The sequence below is a fragment of the Rhinatrema bivittatum genome, chromosome 6 (assembly GCF_901001135.1).
Source record: "Rhinatrema bivittatum chromosome 6, aRhiBiv1.1, whole genome shotgun sequence".
Taxonomy (NCBI): domain Eukaryota; kingdom Metazoa; phylum Chordata; class Amphibia; order Gymnophiona; family Rhinatrematidae; genus Rhinatrema; species Rhinatrema bivittatum.
Window position 1 is genome coordinate 292503229 of NC_042620.1, and position 24689 is coordinate 292527917.

The following is a 24689-nucleotide window of genomic DNA, read 5'->3' on the forward strand; positions in this document are numbered from 1 at the left end:
ACTCCACGCTCCTGGCCACCAGGCACGGCGGCACTTGTGGGTACCGAGTTTCATTATTTCATCCTTTCTTTTTTTGGGGGGGGGGGGGGGGGGGGCAGTGGTGAAATACTGAAGCTGGGGGAAAAAAAAAAACAAAACACCCCCACTAGCGTGAGGGAAAGAGAGCCCTTCTCTTTTCCGAAGAAAAAAACCAAAACAAACCCCAGCGTTATGACTCAAGCTTTTCCGAACGAGAGAGTCGCTGCCCGTCTCCTCCCCCCTGCAGCTGCTGTCCGGCTGCCCGCCGGCTCCCCTCCGTCACCTCCTCACTGCAGCACTGACAGCCGCCGCGGGGATGCCACCAGTGCTGGAGACTGGCACGCATGGAGGCGGCAGCAGCAGGCGGAGGCTCTCCCCGGCCCCTGTGCCAGCCCCCCGCTGCCCTCGGGATCTTGAGGGGGCCGGCAAACTTCTCACCCGCCGCCTGGCCGCCGTCTAGGGGAGGAGGGAGCGAGGCATGCGAGCAGCGATTCCATCAGTCGGCTGCTGGTGACTCTTCTAAAGTAAAGCCAGGGCTGTGAAAGGCACGGCGAGAGGAAAGGTAAGGCTCTGTCTTCAACCTTCTGTCGTATTCCCGAATCTCTGAGTGACTGGCAGGTGACAGGCAGCTGCAGGGAGAAAAACGGGACTGGGGGGGGGGGAAGCAGCCCGCGATCAATGGATTTGGAAGGGAAACCCGTGAGAATGCTCTACTGCGTTTATCGACTCTTGCCTGTGCTTGAGCTGAGGCTTTTGCAGCCACTGGAGCTAGAAGGGCTCCTGCAGCACTTTAAACCGGTTCATTCATCATGCTCGTGTGCAACCCTGATGTGGCCGGTAAGCCAGGATTACTGTGTGCTGTAATTATTATGGAGTCTTGTTAGGGACGTTGTTGATAGTGGAATCGGAATATTTTTTTTCCAGCAGGCTAAAGTCAGAGATTTCTTGTAGGACGAATGTCCTTTTAGACAAGAGAAAGCCAACATTTGCCTCTCCAATTTTAGACAGTATTTTTAATCAGCATTTTGTACCTAGCTCTTAACGCCAGACAAATGGACTGTAACAGCCAGTTTTAAGAAAAACAAACAATTCCAAAGATGCTGGGACATACCCTACCCTCACACACTCTAGTCTGACACACACCTACAGACACCCTGTTAATTCACACTCTGTACATTATCACATACTGACATAGACAAGTTTCACAGGAAATGCAACATCTAACAAATGGCTGACAAAGGTTAAATGTGTACATGCAGAATACAGACAAATCTTGATATATGAACATAAACAATGGTACACAAATAGACATTTTCATGTACAAACATAAGTTAGCAAACATCTATATAAATTCTGGCACAGAACAGTGCAGTCTCTAACAAACACAGAGTATCAATGAATAAACTTGTGTTGCACGATATTGGCATACAAACAGTGCCTCATTAATATATTTTTTTAAGTATGTATATAAAGACACAACCATATGCACAAATACTAGAGTGAAATATATTGTACAAGTTTGATCTCCCAATATTATACACAGAGAAATAAATGGTACTGTACCTATATTCATATGCTGAGCACAGTTTAACACAATTTAATAAACATACACAAAAACAGCACTTTATTCGACATACAAGCATTTACACATGAAAGACATGTTTACAGCCCACATCTATAATTCCAAGACATGGATTTTAACACGTGAAAAAATATGCATCAATAGTAACAATGTTCATAATTACGATGACATGCAATCATACTCTCTGACATGCTAAGAAACATGCCAACTCATTTTAAGGAACAGGATACTGAGGACACAAATACACTGTCACTGTTTTACCACAAAATGTACTTAAAATCCCACCAGCACACAACTTTTCCTATAATTTACAAAGAGAATTCCTTAACAAATGAATATGCCAACATCCTAGCCAGAGTCTCATGTTTAACCATGTATAGCAATACAGTCATACATATAACACACACACACATGCATAATCATAATATTCAGCAAATGCAAATACACACATATGGGTTCATCACAGGCATATAAACACACAATTTCTGTATTAAGTTGAAATGTAGTTGTGTTTGTGGGTGTAAATAATTAGACCTTTGAGGGATGTTCCTCCCCCTCCCCCCCCCCCCCCCCAACACACAACTGTACAAATACAGATTTATAATGCCACAAACACATTCATAGACACATCGATAGATACAAATACACAACTGTACAAGATACACACATGCAGACACAAAATTACATATATTGTGCCACATTGGCACACTCATGGCTATAACAAACACTGACTTTTACTCAGTAATACACATATCTACAAACATAAACACAGGATACACTCAAAACCAAACCATACAGCTGGCATACACTGATATGCAGTATAAGATGCTGATCCGGAGATTATCTCTGATTGACTTCCTATAAAACGTAATTGGCAGAAGATATAGTGGGGTTTTTTGCCTTCTTTTTGGACAAGTAACCAATAAAATAATCGCCAAAAGGAGTGTTTTTGTAGAAGGTTTAACTTGATGGATTAATATCTGCTTCCAGGCACACTGTAATTCTCCAATCCCAATAGACCCTTGATAGCTTTTGACTGTAGTGTAGTAAAATCAGTTGCAACACATTTATTTTTTAGATTACGTACAGGGTCATTCGTCAAAGTGTGCTATGGAGTTAACGCCCGTGATAATGCCATAACGCATTCGATCCTAATTGCAGGGCATGGAGCGAATGCAAATTTGTCAAATTTATTCAAAGTGGCAGAATTGGGGAAGGGTTTGGGCAGGATTAATGAAAATGAGAGGCATTATTGCACCATGCAATAGCGTGGACTCTCTACCAGGGTACTATCAAGCTAGGGGTGAGAGAACATCGAAGTAAATCTCATCTTAGTCTGATTTTCCTCCCCTCCAATGATGTCAAATCTTCACTGAGGTCTTCTGTGCTGTTTCGTACATCTCACTCTATATGTAAAACTGGCCCCAAACCCTACACCACAACCAAAACCTCACCTTGAGTTACTAGCTGGCCCTCCTCTAGTGATATAAATACTTGACTACTATGAAGGCCTTTGAAGTCTCTCTCTCTCTCTCACTCTCTCTCTCTCTCAGAGCACAGGAATAACAGGCTTCTCTCCCCAACACTTGTTTATGTGCATAGTAATGAAATCACATTCTTTGGTGCAAACTCTGTGGATAACTTTTAAATAAGGCAGCAATCATAAACCGAGTAGTTTACTTTGATTATTGCCCCATAAGCCCATAAAAATTAACCACAGCTTTTTCTGCTAAAAACATTGTGCCTAATTTGGAATGATTTAAAACTACGCCAGCTCATTGATCCCCTCTCTCCCTTACACCTATCCCTGGGAATGCCTACGCAATGTGGAGGAAATATGAATGTTGTAGAACTATGTGGTGTATATATATATATATATATTTGTTTATTTACTGTTCATCTATTATCCACCTATTCCAATAAAAGCATACTAAGCAGATGAAAAAATCCCCATTAACAAGTTTCAATAAACATACATAAAATCAAATCTAAACAAGACCAGCCTAGGATAGCTAATCAAAGGCTTGCTGAAATACAACATATCTTCATCATCTTACAAAAATGTTTACAATCCCCCTATTGAGAGGGAACAATAATCAAAGGCCCCCATTCCCAGGGATAAAACAATGTTTTGCCAGCAGAAATGCCTTTGTTTTTTGCCCTCCCCATATGAATTCAAAATTACAGGCACATAACGCATGCAGTGGCACACAAGGATAAACATATACTGACAAAACACTTAAAGTCACAGACATAAGGTATTCAGACCTTAAAGCACAGAATCGGCTGTGAATGGGAAACCTCAAAACAATAGCAAGAACAAAACGCATCTGCTTTTACAACCAGTGCAAAGGTAAAATGTATATAAACGTGGGCATTATTAGTCATCAGAAGAACCACACATGCAGTGCACAACAGCAGAAATACACTGACAAAGGCAGACATGCTCTTACCTACACAAAGTCATACAATATTATGCACATACTTACACCTTTAAAACAGTCTTTTATGATGGCACCTATATAAATGTGCACACACAATACATCATGTGAACAAATGCATACAAACAGTACACTCACAAGTATACAATCAAACTCAAATAAGACATAAGCGATGGAAACATATCTGCACCCAGGTGGAATCAGGCTAGCATGCAAAGATACCAGATGACACAGTTATACACAGGAACACAACATGCTAGTTGTTATTCTGAAAGTGAACACCACTGGGTCTTCAATATCGATGTAACTGTACCAAAAATAAATGAGAAAAGGCTTTTCATTGCCGCAGATTTCATGAATAATATTACAGCATGGAGAAGAGATGAAAGCTCCTTGTAATGGTAAATGCCTCCTTCACCAACAGCTCAAGAGCTGATTAAGAGAGGAACCTCCTGTCTAGTTAGAGATAGGGCCTGCTTTAAAAAAGGAAGTTGAAAACCCCAGAATAGGCCACTGAGCAGAACAAAGACTGCCCTAAACAATATCAATTGTATTGTGTCCTATCAACCTAGTGGGTCTCAAGTTTTACCAATACTGAGTGCCCTCAATAGCTTGACAAGTGCTTCAATCCCTGCCACTCCATCCCCCAGTCAGAAAACACACACACACACACACACACACACACATACACACACACTCTCTCTCTCTCTCTATTTTGCAAAATGTAATTATTTCAACTCTATGACTAATCATACCCACAGAAAGGAATATGACATATAAATATAAATAAAATGTCTCTGGTGTCATTCATCTATCACTTCTTCCTAACATGGTGGTGAGGGGCAGGTGGGGCCTCTCCTGTTTCTCTCTCCTACATGGCTGAGGGAACTTGGGGTGGGAGTGAGGGGCAGTGAAGGGTTGAGGCAGACCATCCACTCCATTTTGGCCTCTTTCTGTTTCATCAGGCAGTTAGGCCAAAGCAGGCAGACAAACTTACTTGTTTACTCCGTTTTTAACACCAGCACAATGCACCTTACCCCCTACCTCTTGATGCATCTGCATGCTTCCCGGGGCTCATGCCCTACAAGATGAGAACCACTGTAAGTAAATGCCCGGCCTGTCTGAAGACGAAAAATGTCAAACCTCCCACCTTCAAAAAAAAATCACTCCAGAACCTCCTTGGTTACCACACAGCCTCCGTATACATCGGAGCACTGACCAGCATTTGTTGTAATATTGGGTACATGGTTGACAGATACTTACAATCTAATTTTATATTTCTCTTTTATCCCAAAGAGGATGACAAAGAGGATTATAGATAGAGCATCTTGAAAAAGAAGCACACAGCCAACTCTAGACAGGGGCTAATGCCCAGTGCTGAATCTTTCAGAACCTGCACGGTTCATGACAGCTTCAGAAGTGGAACAAGGAAAGCACGATGAATGACGATAAATGAATCAGAGCAGAGTGAGATGCATCTAAAGTTAGAGAATGAAAGCAAAAAGTTTCAATTACAATACAATCATTAGGACAGATGTCTCTCAAGGCTTTGTTGTCTGATTAGTAAGAGGTTTGACAGATTATTTTTGCTGTGATTTGCTCAAACTATTGTGATTCAGTCCTTGTGGTGATAGTATGAAATACCAGCTGCATTCCCATTAACATGGTATGTTGGTTTTTGTGTACCCTTAGGCACTTCATCAGGATCTTTAGGTTGCACTTGTTATGAGTACTATATATGATTTTTAATTAAGGAGCCTATGTACTAAAGTTTTCTCCCAAAAATATGTGCTTATGGTTAAAATGCTTAGTACGTTGGGCCTTACTTATTCCGTTTCTCATGGAAATATATAAACAGTCTGATTTAGGCCACTTATTCCTCACTGCTTTTTTTTTTTTTTTTTTAACTGTTAGGGATATTTAATTATTTATTTAAACTGTTTTCTCTATTGTATAACTTTTCTCTATTGGCACTTTTCAGGATTCAAAGATGCCATAACTATTTGAACCTTTATTGTTTTTGTTGTATGTTATGTCTGCCAGTATTGTTATGATATATTTGGGTGAGATGTATATTAAGAGGTGGGAATTTTAGTCTTTGCTATAATTATATATATAATACAATAATTACATAGGTAACTAAATCCAGCAATTCTATTGTACAATTTCAATTTAAGTAGTGTTTTCATGTGTATAAACCACAACCAGAAAAAAACAAGTCCAGTACTACTATGATTAAAAGTATGTAAAGAATATTATCTATATTGAGTAATTGCCTTAAGGCCAAGACTTCTCTATTTTTTCACTTTGTATATATTTTTTAAATTTTATTAGAAAGGGTAAAAAAGCTATAACTTACTGAATGAACAGCAAGCAAACTTGAAAGCCTGTCACATGTGCCAGCATGCTGCAAGGTTTTTAAGTCAGACTCAGTACTGGCATTAAATCCCCCACTGAAATTCACAAATAACTTATTGCCTCGCGAGAAATACTTGGATGAGCAAGTCAAAATCTCGAAAAATTGCTGGGATAAAGTTCCTACGACAAGTTCATGCTTTCTCATAGGAAATACTACATTTATTTATTTTATTTATTTATAACTTTTTTTTATACCGAAGTTCAGGTGACAGAATTACTTATCACTCCGGTTTACATTATAACAAGTAGAAAACAATGACAACATGACTACATGGATTACGTCTCATGAAGAAGACATATGTAAACAGGAGGAGGGGCCGCCTGCCTCTCGCTGCCATAAAAGAAGTGATAGAGGAAAGAACCAGAGAAATGTTAGTCATGTTTACAGTGTACGTCATATTCCTTTCTGTGGGGAAGATTAGTTATAGAAGCTGAAATGATTAAGGCAGCACAGTGTATTGTGACCACATAATACCCCACATATACATTACACTGTGCTGTTTTAAAAGTGCTTTGCCTATGTCTTCTGCATGAAACGTAATCCATATAATATTTCAGACGATGATGGATGAACTTGTCAGAACTTTAACCCAGCAAGTTTTTGAGATTTTGGTTTGCTCATCCAAGAATCTCTCGTGCCGCAAAAAGTTATTTATTTACTAAAAATGTGAGAATTCTAAAACTGTGTGAATTTGTGTGTGTGTGTGTGTGTGTGTGGGGGGGGGGGGTTATGCAAGTACTGATGTAACTCTGTGAGGCCTGCTGGTACATGTATGACATGGCTTTTTTTTACTCCTTGTCATAAAATTATAAAAATAAAAAAAATAATGGAGACGTAGTGGCTTTAAGGCAATTACTCAATATAGATAATATTCTCTACATACCTTTTTTTATCACATTAGTAGTGAACTTGGTTTTTTTTGGTTGTGGTGTAGATATACATATGCACAGTATATACTGTATTGATGTTCATTATTGTTAAAGTTTTTGTTTTGTCTTTGGTTTGTTAATAGAGAGGTATCTATTCTGTTATATTTCATATCAAATGCATCTGATAATAAGCGAGAAATACATTTTATAAATAAATTAGCATGTTTATAGCTTACATTCACGATCAAAGACATGTACTTTTAACACATGAAACAAAACACCAAAATGTTAACCAAATGTTCATAGTACATTGTCACACAAACACATAGACTGATATGACAAGAAACATAGTAGATGATTGCAGATAAGGACCATTTGGCCCATTCTGTGTACCCAGTGGTTCTTGCATGTATCATTTTAACTGGGGATATCTCCCATCTGTAAGCTATACAGGTTTTAAGGCCTGCAGAATGTTGCTCCTTCTCGCAAGCTGGCAAGTGTAACCAATTTAGTCTACAATCTATGCTAGGAAACTTGTCACCTTTCCCCGATTATTAGGCATGTGCAGGCCCGAAAAGTGTCATTTTGTTTAATGTTTTGCTGGGGGAGGTTCTCATCCAAATTCCATTTTACTGGGGGCCCTTTCTTTTGTCTTGGCAAACAGTGCCCACTGTTTCTGAATAGTGTGCACTAAAAGCCAAAAGAAAAATGAAATATCTTTTCCTATCATTTCTTTTTAAAAATGACATGAAACAGTATAGACAATGTTGATAAAATTGACTGTGTCATTTCAAATGAAAGTACATCTAAGAATGTATCAAAGCCTGCCATGCTACCATTTCATAATGACCAACCTCGCCTCCTCTTCTTGGGGGCTTGAAGCAGCCGTGTCGCTATTCTGTGCAAATTGACTTTGTTTTCTCTTATTTTGGTCCTTCTTTTATTCCATAAGATAAGTTTCCATAACTAATCTAACAGCTAGGCATTATCCCCTCCACCCCCCCCCCCCTCCTTCCTGCCAATGATTTCTTTTGCCTACCTCTTCTCCATCTGCCCTTACCATTGTCCTCTGAATCTGTTCCAAGAATGCTTAAACTATACTACGGTTTGGTTTACTACCGCCTCGTCTGCTAGGCTATTCCAGGCATGTACCAGCTTCTTAGTATAGAAATATTTCCTTATATTGCCTTCAGCTTTCTTCCCTCTAACTTTAAATCATGACCCCCCACCCCCACCCACTCTGACTATTTTTTTCTATGGAAAATAAATACCTCCTTTTATGTTTATTGAAGCTTGCTAAAATAGTTGAATGTTTCTATCCTATCTCCCTTCGCCCTTCATTGGTACTGTCAGTACATTGTGAGTTCTTTAAGCCTCTCGGTGCAGGTTTTGTATTGCAGGCCCTCTAAACTGCTTCCATTTTATCAGTAATCTTCCAAAGGAATGGTCTCCAGAACCGAACACAGTACTCAAGGTGGGAGCGCTGGAGAGGCCGGCACCTCTTACCTGCTGCTGGTTCTTCCCCTTATCACTTTGGCATATAGTCAGCTTTTCATGCTGCTTTCTTTCTCCGACTGGCAAACTCTTGCAAGCCATCTGAGATGATTATTCCTAGGTTACCTTCTTCTTTGGCAGTTTGCGGTTCTTGTCCGCCGAACTGATAAGTGACTAATGGATTTCTGCACAACAGAGGAAACAGTTTTACACTTTCTTGCCTTGAAACAGATTGCACACCCATGAACATTCTTCCAGTTCTTTCAGGTCCCCTTTTCATTTTTCACCCCATATGCAAACATATATTAAGAAGCAGTGTACTACATACTACATACAAACATACAAAGGGACATTTTGAAAGGCATTTATCTGGGTAAATAATAATTTATGCACATAAATTGACTGTTTGAAAATTTCCTCCTCCCTCAATACGAATAAAAGTACATGCATTGCTCTCCATCACACGTACCTCTAACTTCCTTTAGAGGGGCATTCCAGCATTGGCTTTAGGTCGGGGTGGACAGTAATGCAAGTAGACTGCATTTTCAACTCTGTGCAGCTTACTTCCCATGGAAAAAGTACCTACTGAAAAAAGAGGTGCAAAAGTCCTTGAGTTATTTTGTGCTTGTAGCTAGTTTCAAAAGGAAAGTGCAGGCATACTTGTTCTTTCTCTTTGAAAATGGGGGAAAGCTCCATGGCTGAAAAGTACCTGCAGACTTTGTCTCAATATGGACAGTCTGAAAATTGCCCCCGCACTGTACAATCACAGACCCCTCTCCAAAAAAAAAAAAAATCATACACACTAATATCACCTATTAAGAGAATTCGACATATAAATATACAGTACACGTAAGGATATGATCTTACTACAAGTTAATGATTCTCTCGCTGAATTCCCGCAGCTCTGCATCTCTTCAAGTTGATCCTACTGTACTTGAGAAACTACAGGATAATTTCCAAAAGTCTGAATGTTGATCCTACTACTGCTGCGCTTAAGAGATTGCCATTTGATTAGTAATGCGTTCGCTTATTATTCCTAGTGCCTTCGAGCATCATCTGGCTTGATTTTATGGGTGGGGAAGCCTGTTTCCCGGTGCATTTAAGAAAGTGATTGCAGTTGATTCCTTAGCTCATCAGGAGACAAAGCCTCTCATTGCTGATACAAAGTCTATCAAAATTTGTTGTCAACATTTGAGCACCAGTCCTGGGCTTTTTCATATTCTTTCACCAATGTGCCTGAAACGAAACTTAGTGGATCGACCCACTCTTTGAATAGGATAGAAGTTTTATTTATATAAATAAATATTCAGTGCAATTTACCCTGACAAATAAAATGTTATTGGGCTAAGAGAGGGGTGGGATGGGGGCGTTACAGGGCAGAGTCACTTGTCTGGCTAACTTAGCTGGATAAACACCGATATTCAGCGTTTTGCAGTTTAATTAGTCAGCTAACTGTAGAACTGCCATTCAGGTGTCCTACAGTTAGCAGGATAAAAACTTATTTGGCTATGGTAGCTGGATATACTGTCAGTCAAGTTAGCTGTATACGTTTATCTGGCTAACTTAGACAGATAGTGGCTGAATATGGGGCCCATATTTATTATAACTTGTACTTTGCTCACATAACTGTACCAACAAATCATACACTACCTTGATGTAAAGAATCAAATGGTTTCTCCAGCTAAGGTACCATGATTCAGGCCTATGTTTATATTATTTGGTTTCCTACTGCCTACTGTACCTGAGTATCTAACAACTAAGGCTTTAATTCCCTGTGTCATGGTCTGATACTCAGTGAAGATGGGATACATCTGCCAAGAAAGAGAAATAATATCTTTGCTCATAGGGTTGCCAGACTAGTGAGAGTTTAAGCCTAGGTTCATTGGGGATGGGGACAAAAGAGCACAGGTGAACAGGACACATGATAACCAGAATGACTTTTTGGGAGTGGGAAAGTATACAGAGGGTCCTGTATTAGTAGGTGGATACACTAAAGCAATTGGAAACAGAAAGACAGTCAAAATATCTGATAGAAACTGGAAGACTGTGAACTGGGGAGAGCAGAAGGGCTGGTCAAGTAACAGGAGGAGGTTAGTGCAGTTCCTAGAAAAGAACAGATAGGAATGAAGGAAGTAGGAAAACAATTTGGAAAGTCATGTGTATGGCTGCTTATAGTCTAATAAAACCATTCACCTAGAAGCCAGCCACTAGGAAGAGGTCATTGATGTAGTTACAGTACCTGAACATGGGTTAAGAACCGGAAGCAGGAGGTGTACATACCAGAATCTGTTCTTTTCAGAAAGGATAGGATAGGTAAAAATGGAAAGAAATAACTCTGTAGGTTATATATGTTTGGGGCAAATTAAAAACCATTGACATACCAAGTGGGCAAAGATCAATTGCATTGGTTTGGTTTGTCCTGAAGAAACCTTAAGGGTTCTAATATCTATAAAGGAGTAATGTATAGCCTAGGTATACAGAAGTAGAAGATACAAAATTTAAAAAAAAATCCCTAAAGTGGTACAACAATGAAAAATTTCAAAAAAACAGGGACCAAGTAAATATACATTTTTATTATAATTATACAAAAAATTCTAAAGGATTTTATCATAAAACTTTCACCTTTACAGACATACCAGTACAATATACCATACAAGATTAAACCCCCCCATCCATCTCACACACATATAAAAACCATACCACAAACACACCATTCATGCTACTTTCATCTACACACACAAATGATGCAGTAACCTTTATAGAAATAGGTTTTTACAAAAATTATTTTTCTTTTTCTTTTCCTTTTTATTCACCTAATTCAAAACGTGTATGCGTTCATAAACCCAACCCCAGGAGGGTTTCTATAAAAGAAAAAAAGAGAGTTTTGGTAAAAAACAATTTTTGTAAAGGTTACCGCATCACTTGTGAGTGTGGATGAAGGTAACATGGTGTGTTTGTGAGATGGCTTTTATATGTGCGTGAGATGGATTTAATCTTGTCTGGTACATTGTACTGGTATGTCCTTAAAGGTGAACATTTTTTATTAAAATACTTCAAAATCTTTTGTCTATTTATAATAACATTGTATATTTACTTGGTCTTTTTTTTTTTTTGTTATTTTTCATTGTAATCTATAGGCTGCCATTAGTAGAAGCCGTAGTAGATATGGTCATGATGGAAGCCATCCAAAGATTAGCATGCAAAATAAAGGTGCTATGAATGGAGGAACTAAACCTACTGACTGTAAATTGGAGAGTGCCAGTTGCTGAGTCAACTAAAAGTAGGGAATTACTGGAAGTACTGCAAGACGTCTTTCTCAAGCAACTAACTGAGGAGCCACTCTTGGCAAGGTGACATTGGACTTGATACTGACCAAGATAGCCCGGGATTCAGTGTAGTTCAATATAAACACTGGATAAGAATCATACTAAACTAGACCAAGGGTCCTAGATTTCAGAAGGACTGACTTTATGAAAATGTTAAGGAAGCATTGTCAGGAGTAAGGAATCTAAGGCAAACTATATGTAGCAATAATAGGGAGAATTAAAATGGCAACAAATAATTGCATCCTGCATGCGAGCAAAGGCAGCAGAATGAAGAGATCACCAAAAAGGAAATGAGAGTGGGCCAAGGGATGCATGAAACCAGACAGGGAGTGCCTTAAGGTGGGGCGGCAGCAGAGACACTGACAGTGATCCTTGCCTGGGACGCCATGTTCCCTGGTGGTGGTCCTGCTCTGACCATCTCCTTCTAAAGCATGCTCACAACATTCCTTGGGAGCAGTTCACTGGGGGCTTAAAATGCTGAGGTTCACAGTTTTCTGGAACATAACATGTTAGCCTAGAGACTACAGATAAGTTGTCTTTTTGTTAAGATCAATAGTAAGGTGTTAGCCTTGAGATGAAGACGGTTGGTTCTTGGCCCTTTGGCTGAGAATGAAACCTGCACAATAAGGGGTGGGGGTGGGGGAGAGAGTATTGGGGGTACTACTGCGCTTGATCCAACTGGTGACATGAAACTGAACCCTGGTCAAATCAGAAGGATTAGACCTGCTGCTTAATAACAATAAATAAACACAAATCTGCAGTGATCACAACAGATCCATGTGAGTTGGCCAATTTGATTTGCAGTAGATTTGAACAGCCACTGCTCCATTTAACACAAATGGGTTTCAACTTAACTTGAAATCATCATCAGAGCTTCAACTGTGGTTACTGAGAAGGTGTTAGGAATTTGCTAGGGAGTTAGCAATCTGTTATGGATCTGTTGCTCGAGTTAGCAATCTGTTATATCTCTGATGTTAGTTAGACTGCGGAGTAGCAATCTGATGCTTGATGGGAGGAGCAGTCAGATAGGAGGAGCAATCTGTAGAGAAGGCTCTCTACAGCGGGCTCTTGGAAAGGGAGGAGTCAGCAATCTTGTAGTGTCTCAGATATTGTCTTGCTAAGGAGTAGCAATCTATAATGAATCTGATATAGTAGTGGGTGGATCCCTGGGCCGATGGCAGATGACTACACCCCCGGGAGGATACCCCGAGAGGGACCACCGGCTAGGCTTGAGTATGGAGACAGACACACATTAGTTCTTTTATTAAACAGGTTATTAGAAACCACCAGAGGTGGCAGTAGTGAGCTGATATGCCCGGCAGGGCTGTAGACCCTCAGGTACTGGAACAACGATCCCAGGATGGCTGAGCTGTTGAAAAACTGTAGAAAGTGAGTAGGCAGAGTAGGCAGAGTTCATGAACAGAACTAGATGACAAATCTCATGTAAGGTCTCAAGTAAGCTCAGGAGCTGGAAAGGATTAGGCCCTCGAGGAGCGAGTACCTGGTTCCAGGGAAAGGTCTGAGAGAGCGATGGTAACTCACATTTGTTTGTAGCAGTGATAGCTTCCAGACAGTAGATAATCTTCAGAGTGTTCAGGAACATGGGCCCTCGAGGAGCGAGTACCGGTTCCTATCTGTAATCTGAAAATAAAGAAAAGAGTGAGGCCCCTGAGGAGCGGGTACCTCTGGTAAGTCCAAGGAGGCAGAGTAGCTTGGGAAGTGTAGCTGAATCAATCCCCTTGCTAACTCAGTTTGTTAGCGTTTTCAAAGACCTTTAAATATTGGAAGCAGATGATGTTATCTCAGGGGGACGCCCCTGAGGTTCGCGCCCTTGCTGGTACAAGAGTCGGGACGCGAGCGCACCCTAGGCATCAGGACAAGATAGCGGAATTGCAGCGTCGAGCCGGTCTGGGGACGCCGGAGGGAGACAGCATGGATACGCCACGGCAGCCAGCCGTCCATCAGACCTGGAGGGAGTCGCCACAGAGGTAAAGAGGGCGGAGTGAAGACGTCGAGCAGCGACGGTTGCAACAAAAGGCCACCAGAGGTGGCCAATTTAAAATGAGTTAACTACTTTTTAGAATTGTATGCTGCAAATCGTACAAATTATGACCAATTCCAATGCAGGTTATGGCTCTTCCTACTCATCGAACCTCTCTTTATTGTTCTCTAACCGCTTCCATCCCTTTCCCAGTTCTTATTTCTCATTCATCCAGAATGCAGTAACCCTCCTTTCAGCTCACCCAGAATGCAAGCATACACTTTTAAAATTCAAATACTCTGGCACCAATAGAATCCGTCTTACCTGCCAGCTCTTTCACTGCTTTCCATCCTCCGGAGGAATCCTGAGGAGATATTCTCTTAGGTAGGGACCTTAGTAGTCCTGAAAGTTTGCAACTTTAACTAGTGTTAGACTTATAAAAGTATCACCAAGCTAAGCATGGTCACAAAATTGTATCTATTTTTGCATTCCACACTTAATAGTAGGGATGTGAATCGTTTTTCAACGATTAAAATTATCGTCCGATAATGTTAATATCGTCTTAAATCGTTATAGAACACGATACAATAGAAATTCTAACGATTTATCGTTAAAAATCGTTAAATCGTGTTAGTGCGCACTAACTCCCTGTTAGTGCGCACTAACTCGATTTAGTGCGCACTAACTGAAAATGATACAAATAAACACTTTCCAGGTCACTGAAGGTCAGTTAGGAATGAATATGTGCTCCTATTGGCTGGCTGCCCTCTTATCTATTGATGTTACCAAGGTTACCACTGAGGTGATGGTTGGGGGGATGGGAAATGGAACTGGAAACTAACGAACACCAACAGAAAATGAAACAAAGTGTTCACACTTCCCAGGTCAGTAAAGGTCACTTAGGAATGAATATGTATGTATGTATTCCTATTGGCTGGCTGTGCTCTTATCTATTGATGTTACCAAGGCTAACACTGAGGTAATGGTTGGGGGGATGTGAAATGGAAACAGTTGGAAGCTTGACAAAAAAAGTAATGTAATGATCAGCACTCACGTGACTAGAACTTGTTTGTTTATTATTTTTGTTAGCAGGCACCTGAAATGCTAGTGCATGTTGAATTTGCCAATCATTGTGCATTTTAGAAAGGTGGTCCTGGCTGGAACTGTACACAGTTCAAATATATGTAATTGATTGTTGGTAAGTGTATTTTTTAAGTAGCCACACTGGCACAAGTATGTTTACTTTTCCTCCTACTTAACTCACTAGCTCAGCTTTGTAAGAAGGGCTTCTCTGCTTGTGTGTTGTTTTTGTTTGGTGTGAGGAGAGCAGAAACATCAGATCTTTATTCAATCTACTACAGTCATCTCTTACAGTGCCCTATCCCTATTAATACCAGGAGTGTTGTGATCTGCCCTAACCCTGATACCAGTCTGAGACAGCTCCCTCCCTGCATTACTAGTGACAGGCTGGCTTCACAGACAGGGGGGAGCTGCCTGAACCTCACTCCTGACTTCCCCCATGTCCCAGCTAGTGAATGGTGTGTGGGTGAGGGGGGGGGGGAGGATGGTGAAGTCTGAGACAGCTCCCTCCCTGCATTACTAGTGAGAGGCTGGCTTCACAGACAGGGGGGAGCTGCCTGACCCTCACTCCTGACTTCCCCCATGTCCCAGCTAGTGAATGGTGTGTGGGTGAGGGGGGGGGGGGAGGATGGTGAAGTCTGAGACAGCTCCCTCCCTGCATTACTAGTGAGAGGCTGGCTTCACAGACAGGGGGGAGCTGCCTGACCCTCCCTCCTGACTTCCCCCATGTCCCAGCTAGTGAATGGTGTGTGGGTGAGGGGGGGGGGGAGGATGGTGAAGTCTGAGACAGCTCCCTCCCTGCATTACTAGTGAGAGGCTGGCTTCACAGACAGGGGGGAGCTGCCTGACCCTCACTCCTGACTTCCCCCATGTCCCAGCTAGTGAATGGTGTGTGGGTGAGGGGGGGGGGGGAGGATGGTGAAGTCTGAGACAGCTCCCTCCCTGCATTACTAGTGAGAGGCTGGCTTCACAGACAGGGGGGGAGCTGCCTGACCCTCACTCCTGACTTCCCCCATGTCCCAGCTAGTGAATGGTGTGTGGGTGAGGGGGGGGGAGGAGGATGGTGAAGTCTGAGACAGCTCCCTCCCTGCATTACTAGTGAGAGGCTGGCTTCACAGACAGGGGGGAGCTGCCTGACCCTCACTCCTGACTTCCCCCATGTCCCAGCTAGTGAATGGTGTGTGGGTGAGGGGGGGGGGGGGAGGATGGTGAAGTCTGAGACAGCTCCCTCCCTGCATTACTAGTGAGAGGCTGGCTTCACAGACAGGGGGGAGCTGCCTGACCCTCACTCCTGACTTCCCCCATGTCCCAGCTAGTGAATGGTGTGTGGGTGAGAGGGGGGGGGAGGAGGATGGTGAAGTCTGAGACAGCTCCCTCCCTGCATTACTAGTGAGAGGCTGGCTTCACAGACAGGGGGGAGCTGCCTGACCCTCACTCAAGCAGAGAAGCCCTTCTTACAAAGCTGAGCTAGTGAGTTAAGTAGGAGGAAAAGTAAACATACTTGTGCCAGTGTGGCTACTTAAAAAATACACTTACCAACAATCAATTACATATATTTGAACTGTGTACAGTTCCAGCCAGGACCACCTTTCTAAAATGCACAGTGATTGGCAAATTCAACATGCACGTGTCTGCTAACAAAAATAATAAACAAAGAAGTTCTAGTCACGTGATTGCTGATCATCACATGTCAAGCTTCCAACTGTTTCCATTTCACATCCCCCCAACCATTACCTCAGTGGTAACCTTGGTAACATCAATAGATAAGAGCACAGCCAGCCAATAGGAATACATATTCATTCCTAAGTGACCTTTACTGACCTGGGAAGTGTGAACACTTTGTTTCATTTTCTGTTGGTGTTCATGAGTTTCCAGTTCCATTTCCCATCCCCCCAACCATCACCTCAGTGGTAACCTTGGTAACATCAATAGATAAGAGTGCTGCCAGCCAATAGGAAACCATATTCATTCCTAACTGACCTTCAGTGACCTGGAAAGTGTCTATTTGTATCATTTTGAGTTAGTGCGCACTAAATCGAGTTAGTGCGCACTAACGGGGAGTTAGTGCGCACTAACTCGAGTTAGTGCGCACTAATCGGAAAAAACGATTTTTAACGATTTTTCAACAAAATAATCGTGCCAAACACGATTTTCTTCTCCTGCCACACGATTTCTATCGTTAAGACGATATGGAAAACGATTCACATCTCTACTTAATAGTAGGATTGCCAACCGGCTCCAGATTTTCAGGACAGGTTGATCCAGTCCTGGTTTTACTTCCCAGCATGCAGGTACATATAGTCTTGGGTTTTTTAGAGAATACAATAGGGAAATCAGAATAAGTCCCAGCATGCAATGGTGCAAAACCAAGACTGTATCAACATGTCCTGAAAATCTGGAGCCGGTTGGCAACCCTCCTTAACAGCAAGCACTGGTAGAATTCGAAATACAAAAAAAAAGCCATAAAAATTCAATATCATATTCTTAATAAATAGGCCAGTGTCCTACACAACATATATTTATAATCCTAAATTTGAGTTTCCATCGGTGGTAAATCTTTTGCAATGCAGATAGTCATCAGCCTTGAAAAAAGAAAAAAAATGCTTCATTCTGTTAGCTTTTAGCATAAGTGCGCACAATCACAAGCAGCTTTCAGTATTATAAAGCAGTTGCACTCTGATGATCCACGACTTGCAAGCACAAAGGCATATGTTCTGGCTAAAGTGAACCTTGGCTGGGATGGCTTCCAATTAGTTGACACAGGTTTTTAACAATTACAAGCAAATGTTTTTCTTTTTCTCTTAGACTTTCACTGTGATGGATTCTGAATTGCAAGCACACAGTCAAGGCGGATTTTTCTGTGATCAGGCTTCATTATAAAAACTAACAGAGTCCCAAACAGTTTTATTATGCTGTAATTAAACTTCAGTGGGAAAACATTTCACAAGAAAACGTTCTGCTGCCTTGAATTTTGGCATCAGCAAAAAGCAACTCTGGGTAAGCACAGCTTTATTAGTGTCCTCATAATCTCTCCCTGGGCTGCAGCATTTAGGACTACAACTTGGTTCTCTTATAAACCTATGGGTGATTCACCTAATTTGATGCCAGAAAGGAGGCTGAAGTGTACATCATGAAAGTATTTGCTATTCAAAGCTGGAGAAGAGGCTGTGAAGAAAGCCAAAGAAGAGAAAATAGAGTGAAAATGAATGCATAAGGAAGCATTTTGTCCCTGCCCTGCTCTGAATTGTCAAATGCATTAGCTATCTCATTTTCCTACGTATGAACCTCATTTTCCCTTATTGGATTTACAAACTCAGACTAGTGAGTTGTCCATAGATGATGTCAGACATCTATGGAAAAAGGAAGAGAAACAATATTGTGCATGTTTGAGCCATGATGTCAGCACAATCTAAGGGCAAGAAACTAAAAAACACCTGTGCTCATGTCAATCTCCACACCAGCTCATTTGCAGAACCTCTGAAACCCTTATTCACCCTGGCTCCATAGCATTCAATGGTGAAAACCCTAGCATTTACACATATGTAAAAAAAACAAAAACATTATCATTGGTGGCTTTGGAAGGTCAAAGTTATCATCTGTTGCAGTCTTTACAAGCAAACATATATGCAAACCTAATTTCTATCATCACTTCATTTGGTGATAAAAGGGTAGCATACATACCATATTCAAATGGTTAAACATACCTGTCAATGAAACTGATGAAGCAGCATTCTTAATCATAACAACACTTACAAACCACACATCTTTTAGATCATTCATAGCTAAATTTTTGGGACAATAGATGAACTCTCTGGTATACTGCATCTGCAGTAGTCTCTTCTTCATTCTCAACTTCTTCCTCTGTGTCCATTTCTGTCTCCACAACTACTTCCTCCACCCAGAAATGACAGTGATGGACACAAATGTTGCATAACATGCCACACACACAACAAACACTTTACTGACTTTCTCTGGTGCAAGTGTTATGAAGCTTCTGGTGTGTTCTACAGAGTGAAATAGACTTTCCGGCAGCTGAAAATGTGTGGTCACCTGATTGAGTGATGGGCATGGTTGTAGCACTCTGGAGAGACAGAGGAAGGACGTTAGCATCTAGTCCAACATCAGATAGTAATTATCTGCTATAAGCACAGATATTAAGTGGCACACCATTAAATAGTAGAAGCTATGAAGAATGAAGATATCAGTAGTATCATGGACTACCAAGGTGTTCCAGCACTTACCCAGTAGAAGTCCATCTCCGAATCTAAGCACATATGAAGTCATAGAGAGGACTGCACTGAAATTCTGCTACTTCCTCTTGGTTCCCTTTTCAGACTGGCGTCCCTGAAGTTTCTGCTCTTTCCACTGCTCTATGTAACATATATCTTACCCCAATCTGTCAGCTGCTTTTTACTTTAGGAGTTTCCTATTGCATGTATGCTGATGTCATTCAATTCTATTTCCCTACCTGGCATTCTTGGCAATTCACCCTGCAGTTTATCTCCTTATGCTTATCTTCTGTTTACTTCATAACAAACTCTTATTAAATCTTTCCAAAACTGAAATCATGATATTTGGCAATCCATCATTTGATAACATTCCCATTCTGTTTCCATCGACAATATGCCTATTAACATTTCATGTAATGCCCGCCACCTCGGTATCTTCCATGATTCTAAACTTGACATGAGAACCCACATTAAATTCGTAGTTATATCATCATTTTATAAACTATGTCTCCTCAGACATGTTAAACCTCTGTTTGAGCCAGCTGCTTTCCAAACAGTGTTGCAATCCTTGATTCTTACCGGTCTTGACTACTGCAATTCTCACCTATCTACAATTAAACCTCTCTAGTTATCGCAGAATGCTGCTGCATGACTTTTGACTAAGACGAAACTAGATGATCATATTTTCCCAGTCTTATTAAATTTACATTGACTGCCAGTACACTGGAGGATCCAAAACAAACTTTAAGGGTTTTACACAACCCCTGACTCCCCTCTCCCCTACACCTCCCTGCCAGTAAGCCTAAGAGAGAGTTGGATGTAATTCTGTGTTTTTCAGTCACGTGGCAGCAGCAGATTTTCTGGAGCACCATCAGCGGCAGCAGGCACCCTATTTCCCTGGTAGCACATACAGGAGTATTAATAAAGAATCGCCTATTAAGACCCCAAAATCACTTGATTATTAAAGATCAAAATTTAGAAGTCAACATTTGTAACGCGCTAACTGCCCACAAATGATTTCAGTGAATTGTGCTCCACTTTTGAGCATTGTAAATTGTTATAATCATAGGTCTGCCCGGTGTACACACATTTTTATCAAATTCTTAACTGCAAATAAAAGAACTTATCATATGGTCTATTAAAGTTTCCATGATGAGTCTGAAATTGTGAGCCTGCCACTGCCACCGTGTTTCGAAACCTAGCTTAGAAACTTTTGTCAACTGCTTAGAAAACTGCTGTCAGCATCTATCGATTTCACAGCTCTTGTAAGGTGAAACAGGGAGCAGGGGATGCCGAGCAGGGAGCAGGAAGGAGGTCCGGGGAGGGGCAGAGAGGGTGTCACTAACCTGCACTACATATTTGTTTATCTCCATCCATTCTTGCCAAAGTGGTTTTCTTTTTTTTTTAATCTCAAAATATTTTTTTACCTGGCTCTGGTCTGCCTGCAGCAGGCAGTAGTTAGACGTTACAAGATCCGTGATATCAGTAGACACTGACAGCACTTTTCTGAACAGGTCACACACAACTTCAAAGCTATGTTTCTTTAACCCTTACCGGGAGTGTTTAGTCCCCGAGGGCTCACAATCTTATTTATAATCTTCGGGACTGCTCCTGCTAGCTGACTTCCTCCCAGCTGGAACTCCTGGTCCCTGGGGGGGTGGATTCCTTCTATGGGGGCAGACTCTCGTCTATGGCCCAGACAGTGAAAGGAATTAGTGTGTCCCTTGTGTGTATTTGCAGCTGTGGTGTCCTTTGGAGGGAGATGCTGTGAATAAGCATCAAACAAGACCAGCAGCTGGGTGTTAAATGATAATGATTGATTTAAGGCAAATAAAAGTCCATCCTTAAACACTCAGTGCAATTCCAGATGATGTCTTTACAGATGATGTATTTCACTGTGGGTAGGTGTCCTTTTCTTTCAGCACACTGGCTGAGCTTCCCATGGTGGTGTAAAATGTGCACTAAAGCTCTGCCAGTGGCTTAATTGGGATTCCTAGATCAGGGGTCCCCTCCTAGCATAGCAAGAAATCAGTGGCAGATTCCCGCTGACGACCGGCCCGGGGATTCGCCACCCAGGAGATACCACGTGGTCTGCCGAGCACGGCTCTGTCACGGCTGCGCTTGGCAGACCACGTGACTAGCGCGACCGGCCTACCGGGGGATGCCCGCCCCTGCAAGAAATCCTACCTTACAGTCCAGCGTCTTCCTGAACACCCAGCCCTGTGTCCTTGACTCTGTTAAGCTGCTCTGGAAGGGTGACTCCTCGGGTTGAAAAGTCTTTGGGTGGGAACCCGCTGATCCAACCTGCCTCCTGGTGAAGATGGGTGGCTGAAAACATCTTTACAAACAAAAAAGTGTAGTTTCCTTCCTGAAAAACAGGATATCAGCCATCAAAAATCTCACTCCGCGGGATCTGTCACCATTCTTGCCCACCTAGGGAGTAGAGTGGCGCTCATGGATCGTCAGTCCTCTGGATTAACAGCCCTTTTGCCCCAAAGGGAAATCCGGCAAAAATCTATTTTATTGAACTACATCTGGCAGGTTGTGTACAGAGGCCAATTCCCTACAAAAAAAAGGGGGAAGCTGATGAGGCAGGAGGCCTCAGCAGGGAGGAAAAAGTCCTACATCTTGCTTCTCTGGTATCTGCTCTAAAATGAAACTAGCAACGTCCTAAACCACAAAATGGCTAAGTAACCAATCCCCGCTCTCCTAGGTAGGAGGAGGGCGAGAGGGGATGGATAGCTCAAGAAAAGGGAAATGGAACTAAGGCATATGGTGCTGGACTGGGGGTCGGGTCACATTTCGAAAAACTGTGGAAGTGTCTGGTTCACAATATTAGACTCATTACGGAGACTTTAATGGACTTATAAGAAAGTACTTCTTTTATTTGCAGTTCAAAATTCAACAAAGTTGTGTGTACGCTGGGCAGACCTACGATTAACACAATTTATAACGCTCAAAAAGTAGAGCGTAATTCACGCCAATCATATGAGTGCAATCAGCGTGCTGCAAATGTTGTCATAATCTTATCTTCAAAATTTGATTTAATAATAAAGTGATCTTTATTATAGGGTGATTCTTTATTCATTTTCTGCTTTTTTTGTCACTCTTGGAGTTTCATTAGGGTATGGCAAATACAGGAGGCCATATAGCCCCGCAGTTTCTTACAGGGCTGGGAGATGGGATTTCTGATCAACCTGAAAGCTTCTTAGGCACTCTCTCGTAGTCAGATCCTCTAAATCAGCCATGGAACAAAATATTCTTCTGCAGGAGACCCAGCATCTCCAGCCGTGTGCGAAAAAAATAGATGCACTACTAGAGCCACTAAGGTGTGCTTCAAAGGGCCACATCATAGGCCAAGTGGGAAGGAAAGCAGTGTCCACTTTGTACCCTGGTTTGTTTTTTTTTTACAGACTTCCTGTTAATCGTGACAGACAAGCATGAGATGTGCTTCAGCTTTGCTAAGCGACCACCTCTCTTCCCCACTTCCTCGGGCTGGTCCTTTCAGACCAAATCTATCTGATGTCATCGTAGCCGTGTTTCTTTATGCCACTCCAAATGGAACTTTTTGTCAACTTTCTCCTGAGAATATTTTTCTGATTTCATTCCAACTGAATTGGACGCATTAAAAGTAAATAATAAGTTATGGGTCCGTTTCCATGATGTTCCATGCAAGGAAAAGAAAAAAAAAATTCCTCCCAGAGGAAAAAGTGGAAGATACATGGGCAAATGGGAATCCAGCCAGACTTACTCCCGCTCCTAGAAGACTAAATATATCTGAGTAGATATAACAGTGGTTATAGTTCTGTGACCTGTAAAATTTGTGTAACCAGAGAAGGTATTGGTATCAGACAGGAATGAAGACTGATCTGCTGGATTTTCAAACAGTTTATTGTACGCACTGAGCTTATAGTGTTACAGTTACCCCAGAGGCAGTCTCAGCAGTCAGTACAGAAAATAAAAGCGGAAGGTTAAATGCAAAGACTCAGTGTAAATCGGATATGACACTCAGTATAGACTTTCAACTGCAATTGATTTGAATGTGCACTCTGTTGTAAAAATAGTGCGCAATTTGAATTGTAGAAAACTGTGCTGTGATCATGCAAAGGGAGAGGAATTCTCAATAAAGAGGCACAACAACATTAGTAGCTAACAAGAGCATGCCCAGAGGCTTGCACACAATTACAGTGCAGTTTTCCTTCCTTGCCTTTAACATAAACCAAATCTAAGTAATGCAATGACAGAGAGTATAAATGCAGTTATTAACACCGCATCCTACCATTCCTGGCAAGGGTAAAGAGGTACAGTTCAGCAGCTGTGATTTGATTGCACCTGCAGGAAAGGAACCAGCAGTTACAGAAGCTCTCCCAGCTTCCTGCTGCCCAATGCATAATCCTTTCTCCGTCCCAGTGCTCTCAGACCCTCTGCAGTAGGCCCATGTGACTAGACAGGGTCCCCTCTTCCCTTCTTCTTCTTCTTCTCCTCCTCAGCCTCATGTCCTGACAGACTGCTTGCTCGGTCCCTGCACATATGAGTTAAAGTTCTAAAACGTATGTAGCCCACGTCCCGGTCAGATCATGGGCAAGGGGGCACACAGGGAGGTCCATGGGTCACGTGAGGCCCCATAACCGTCCGCAGGGGTCCCGCACATGGGGGAAAAAAAACAAGATTTCAAGGCCTCTAGGGTTTTGTCTTTCTCTGGGGAGCTGTTCTGAACGACAGACCAGTAACAGTAATCAAGCTGTTGTTTAAAGTGAAATCTTTACTGACAACCTGGGGGCAAAACACAAAATGTGAAAGGTGTAATTATAGAGCAGTGCAGCAAGACTGCAACAGAACCCACGGCACAAACAGCAGCAAAAATAAATCACTGTCCCTTTCTCCTTCTCTCGCAAACGGGCCAACTCTTTTGGACCGGTTCCCTCTTCCACCCTGGATCCTACCAGCACCCGCTCGATGGCTGTGATCATTTCCTCTACAATCCTTTCCTTGCTCTTTCTCTCTCAGATTTGGAATCTCGGCTGGTGATAGATGAATCACCCTCTGCCTCAGTGGACTTTCCCCAGGCAGGATGCCCTTTCCTCTGGCACCTCCCAGTACATTGCTCCCCCAAACGCTGCACGGGCTTCTGCTTTCTCTTCTGGGCTCCCTGGCACTTCCGCCCTGCAATTCTTCTCCTCCTCCACTCCAAGCTCTCGGGACCCTCTCTAGGGAGACAGGCCCTAAGGAACCCCTCTGTGGGAGAAGGCT

General features: G+C 42.0%; 1 protein-coding gene and 1 long non-coding RNA gene across 2 annotated transcripts in view; one reads left to right on the forward strand and one right to left on the reverse strand.

The window, feature by feature from the left end:
- The first annotated feature begins 254 nt into the window (after nucleotides 1–254).
- The window catches only part of FRMPD3 (FERM and PDZ domain containing 3), a 655318-nt gene continuing 630883 nt past the window's right edge, over nucleotides 255–24689 (forward strand). Inside the window, exon 1 of the mRNA XM_029607356.1 lies at nucleotides 255–580. The gene's annotated coding sequence lies outside the window, so the exon portion shown is untranslated. The remainder of the gene's footprint in view (nucleotides 581–24689) is intronic.
- On the reverse strand, nucleotides 4497–9410 carry LOC115094372. Its single transcript, XR_003857543.1, has 3 exons — nucleotides 9293–9410; nucleotides 8836–9008; nucleotides 4497–5519 (listed from the first exon to the last, which is right to left on the reverse strand). It is a non-coding gene; the product is annotated as an uncharacterized LOC115094372 (long non-coding RNA).